The following is a 6,000-nucleotide window of genomic DNA, read 5'->3' on the forward strand; positions in this document are numbered from 1 at the left end:
TGATGTGCTGACTCTACCTTATCGTTTAGTTGTAACTTAGTTTACCAAAAATAGCACTCTGCATAAGTCTTTTTAAAGATTTTAGCCATACTATGATGCTTTTATTGTTCATAGTGCCTACTTTAATGCAGTGCTTCCAGGTGACTGGAATTCTACAAGACATTTCTAACAGGATGATGGCACCCCCATCCAGCTTTCTAAAATTCAAGTCTGTCGAGAGTTTCTGATTTATCTTTTGCTACAGAAATCAGAATTATCATTGAAACATGGACCTTGACCAACATTCAGATTCCAAATACTGCTAGAATTTTTATCTCTTGCTTTAACACACTTTCTCCTTGACTATTTTGAAACATAACAAGCAGCAAGTATCCATGCCATTTGATAGAGATTATTGTATTTCAGTCTCCCAAGAGCTCTCAGTTGCTTTCAAGTAGGACTGATTCATCCAACAAAATACTCAGCTGGGTTATCTCTTGCCACTCTTGCTACCACTTATTTGGTAAGAAAAATAAAAATAAATGGCGTTTTCTGTAAGTTAATAGCATTTAAAAACACTATGCTGATAAAACATAGCTAATATTGTCAGAACAATAGAAGTTCAAAGGCTTTCGTCTTTCTGTTTGTTTGCTTGTAGAAATAAACTTGCATAGGCTTTTCTTTTTTTTTTTTTGCCTTGCTTTCAAAGAATTATTTCTGTAAAGACACTTTCAATTTGTACCATAGCTTCCATAAATATAATTTTGAATATGTTCAGGAAGTTCATGCTTTAAAGAAGATCCTATTTCACCTGCTGCTAGCATTATATTGTTTTGCAGTCATTTATTTTTTCTTCTTAATCCACCTCTAAAGTTTATTTATCACATTTCTTCCTTAAATAAATATCAAAACAATGAATATTAAAAACATTTCAGTTATAAATTTTTAAAAAATTAAGTAACACTTTAATGACTTGAAGCTAGAAAAAACATGCTCATAAAGCTAAGCTTAAAAACAAATCTTCATAGGATAATCATTGACAAAGATAAGTAAATATCTTTTTGTTAAACATAGTAGTACCATATAAGCATCATAGTAACTGCCTTCTTCAGTTGTTGCTAAAATTACCCCTGTGTAATTTGTGATATCACCAAAGAGACACTGTAAGAAATGTATGTATATATTACCACTGTGTCCCACCACTGCAGCATATTTAGATTGAATTTAAATGGTCAGCTATTTTTATAAAAGTGAGAGTGATAATAGTATCAAAATTATTATTATTATAAATTCTTCAAAATGCTCAGTCTGTATTCCCTGACATGTAAAGACTTTTCCAAATTATAGTGAATTATTTTCAGATCCTTCAAGAATAATATTTCCCTTAGTCTTTTCTTTCTTCCTCTGACCCTCACTCCCTGTCTGTGTTTCTTCTCCCTTTCTTCATCTTCACTCTCAGGCAGTCTTTATTGGAAGATATGTTCTTGTGCTGGGTAGAGCACACAGAGAAGATGAAAAAATGTGAAGAACAGTAAACAACATAAAGCCAGTATAATTATCCATTTATTAAAGATAAACAAGGCCTATATATAAAGGGAGAGGTAGTAAGGGACCCTCTTAAAAACCTTATAGTTAAAAATATAAAGGGCCTAGTAGAGAAGGAGCAAGTCTGAAATTGAAAAATTATTATACTACTGGAAAATTCTATAGATCTCTAGATTATGAGGCCAAATGGGAATAGCACTGTGATTTAATCTGAACTCCTCCCTAACATGGGCCATGAGATTTACCTGAATTAAATCCTCTTTGCACCATTTTTTAAAAAAGAAAACATACCTTGACATAACATTTCCAATTATACAGAACTCCCTGCACTTCTGGTAAGTCATTTCAAGGGCAGTTATACTCACTGCTAGAAAAATAAATTATAAAAGATGTGTCTTACTGGGTCAGAACAGTGGTCCATCTAGCCCAGTGCTTGGTCTTCAACAGTGACGATAAGAGATGCTTTTTGGGAAGAGCATGTAACTCTGAGCTCTGCTCCCCTTGTCTTACCCCAGCATCTACTGGCATGGAATTAGGGATTTTAGAAGGCGCATCCTGGACCGCTCCTTCTACTATCTGTTAAAGAACCTGCTGTTGATGAATTTGTCTCTTTTGGACCTGCTGATACTGCTTACCTTTACAGTCTCTTGAGGCAATGAAGCCCAGAAGTTCTCTGCCTGCTGCTTTCTTTTTCCCCTGTTTTAAACTGCTCTGCTATGGCTCTCCTAACAATTTTTAAAAACGCCCCTTATTTCTAATATTACAGGACTTGGTATGTAATGGGATTTCCTTATCCCTATGGCAAATTTAAATTTGTCTTACTTCAGCTTTAAGCCACTCCGTTATGTCCAGCATAGCATCATCTGTCAGCAACTTTTGAAAGTTCTGTATTAAAAGATTTCCATTACCCATGTGAGTACACGTAGCCTAACATGAAATCACTTCTTGGTTATTTGTTAAGTTAAATAGAAAGATGTGATTATTTCACAAAAAGTTACCATCTTTCTTAATTTGTGCCTAGTGGGACATGACTCTATTAATATTAAACTAATGCTAGATGCTCACCCCTCTAGCATTGGTTTTATTTTTATGAATAACTCTACCATTTCCAGCTGTAATTTCATTTTTAGGTTTCCTTCTTCTTTCTAGTAGAATTAAAACACTCCTTGTCTTCAGTTCTTTTAACACTGAGTTCTTTTTTTCCTGTTGCCTGTAATATGTATTTTTATGATTTCTAGGTTCTTTCTTACAGTTACCACCACTGATTTTTTTTTCCTCTTTGAAACTTAATGTAAAAATGGAAGTCTATAGAGATAAACCTATAATGGATGCTTTCATGTCTTCTTCAAGGATATTTTGTGTTTTGTTATCTTTTTGTGGATTTCTCACTATTCTTTTAAGAGTTACCACTTCCCATATTTATGTTCCTCCTGGCTGGTTATTCATTAGTTTCATCTTTTTAAAGAAGCATTAATGTTTGTTTTTAGTAAGAGCCATATGCCATTGTCAAGCCTAAATGTAATTTGAGTAATAAGCATTTTCATCAAAGAAAGCACTCAGATTTGATATAATTTAACACATAATGGTTAGAAGAGTCTTAAGATACTGTTTTGTCATATTTAGGTTTTTTTAGCTTTTAGCTATTGGACTTCCTTCCTGTGTATCCAGAACTGCTGTCTATCTATATAAATGAGATCAATTCTTTAAAGAAAATACATATTTAGATAGGAACTCGAATCTTGACTCTAGGTTTTTACAATTTTATTAAGATTTCTGGAATTTGAAATTAAAAATCCAGAATCCCCATTCCTAAAACTTCAGTCTAGGCTAAGCTAATTTTTACAAATTATCTGTCTTACAATATGACTTTAACAGAACTGTTTATCATGTTCATTATGTTCAACTGTTCATCATGTAGGTTAAAGGCATAATGGAGTCCTTGTCATTACTGAATTACCGAGATACCTCTGTCTATATTCTTGTTATAGTTTGCACTGTCTTGGTTCCCAAGGTGATTGGTGCAGACTGTCTTGAGGCACTGCTCTCTTGTGTGTTTCCAATTTAAGTACTGGAAATGATATGAAGATAGTTTTTCTGTCTGTCTGATGGGTGTCTTGCATTATGCTGAGATTTTTCATGTCCAGGAGGGAGACACAAAGGAACGTGCGAAGGCACAAAGCCTTCTGGGGTAACGCTGGAGGACTGGCTCAAGAAGGAGCCGTACTTGATGGGGTTTGCCATGGTAATATCAGTTTATAGCAGACCCTGGAGCAAACTGTCACACAGGGCACTAGTCTCCTCACTACAGAGGGAGCCTGGATGTGAACAGCCACATGCACAGTTTTGGTGATCAGGGCAATGGGGGACTACAGATAAAGAGTGAGCCAATCTGGCAGTATGGAGCCATACACAGAATAATTTTGTGTTCCTGTGGTCTTTCTATATAAAGGTGATATTACCAAGGTATTTTGCTATTGTTTTCCTTAGGTTGTTACAAATATGCATGAATTTTAGAAATATACTGCTGCTTTCACTCATACCCGCCACAGCTGCTTCCACACACTGATCATGTGTATGGTATGAATATGAGGTAGAAGTAAGTTTCCCAAAAACTCTGTGCAGTGTGTTTCCTTTTAAAGAAGACTACCTATTTGAAAAACATCTTTCCAAATGGCTTACCTAAACTGAAACATCATAAATATCTTTCTCTTCCAAATCTTAGTGACAGTTTTCTATATAAACTGTATTACAGTAATACACAGACATACCTTGGATATAATCGGTCTATTTGTATTTTAATCTAAAGAAAAAAAGGAGTTTCAGGACACAATAGAACAGAATCAATAGAACATAAGCCATTCTTCTTGTAATCTTAGATTTCATGCCTGATGAATGTTTTTCTGTTGTTAGTTAAGAAGCGTTCATTAAAAAGGTCAGCGGTAGCAACACTTGTTCAAGCATCTTGAAGAATAATTTTGCAAAAATAGTGAAGGAACAGGTTACTACCTAAAGAGCAACTTTCATCAGATACAATCCTTAAAAAAAATGTAGTATTCTAAATTTAATATATATAGTGGATAGGAGAGTTGTCACTGGAATATGAAGCTTCTCTATATTTGGCTTGGCCTGCCCCAATTGCTCTGTTGTGAAGACACAGCAAATCTGTTTATGCAACATCTCACTGTTAAAGAATCGAAGTTCTTTTGGGAGTCTTTTCCACCTGAAACAAAAGTGGTATTACTTTTGAACTTGTCATATTTTGTATGATTTCAAGGTGAAAAAACTACAGATTATATGCATTTTCAAAACAGCCATCTCCCTCTGCACACCAAAAAAAAGCCCCTATAAAGTGATATTTTCATAAGAAGCTGTTTATCCTTGCTGCCAGTGCAGCTGATAGGAGCTTTATTATTGATTTCAGTAGGAAAAGATTTAGACCCACATTTTATGCTTTCAAGTATATAAACCATTATTATTTAAATAATTACTATATAATAAATATTTTAAATATTGGCATATAGATACAAAAACCTCCATTTTCTTTACATCTGTGTTGTATCTTCCCGCTGGCTCTCAGGAGTCAAGTCACCAAAGCCTAGTAAAGCTCTCTCCTGTTCCTTTTCTTCACAAGTGTTATTTCTGATAATTATTTTCCTTCACTTCTGATCTGCTCTGTTACTGAAGGTTTTTAATGGAGTCAATGTTAAATTGATCATTGGAAAATCTATTTTGTATTTACAGTGAAAAACACTTTTCTTCTTCTTCTTCTTCTTGACATACACTTAACCTCAAGGAAAAATACTTAGCTTTCCACTTACTTAAATAGTGTACAAAATGTACAGAAAATGATTGATGAGGTTATCACAGTTCCTACCTCAGGAATGCTGTATGCTTTCCATGCATAATATTCTAGTTGTAACCATAGAGCATATTATGCTAACATTCTGAAGTGAATTTTCAACTCTTCCATCTTTGTGTATATATTTTGTAACACTGCATAACTGAAAGCCAGGGAGTGGAAGGAAGGAAAGAACTGAAAATGTGAAAAGGGAGGAGAAGCAACAAAATAAATTAAGCCACTATTAGACTCCTGCAAAGCAGATAGCTGCAGTTACTGCCATTTGACAGATGTGACATAAAATTCTGGTTCCACTAAATTGAATAAGGATTTTGCTGTTCATCAAAAAGGGGTTAAGACTTCACCCAAATATTCCATATTCCCTGTTAAAATGAGCATTGAAACATGCAGTAGGTATGAACACATGAAATTAGACGCACATAGCTGGTTACAACAGAAAAAAAAGCCCATGTTTTTTCTGATGTTGTAAAGTTGCCTTAATTCCTAGTTATTACAGCATAACTGAACCATCTTAATTTTGGTAAAGATCCTGCAATTTCATTCATAAGAGAAGTCCAATTAACTTTCCTGCAGCCCAAAACATGAAATTAAATGTGTCACAAGCCTGTACAGCTTCT

The sequence above is a fragment of the Falco naumanni genome, chromosome 4 (genome assembly GCF_017639655.2).
Source record: "Falco naumanni isolate bFalNau1 chromosome 4, bFalNau1.pat, whole genome shotgun sequence".
Classification (NCBI taxonomy): Eukaryota; Metazoa; Chordata; class Aves; order Falconiformes; family Falconidae; genus Falco; species Falco naumanni.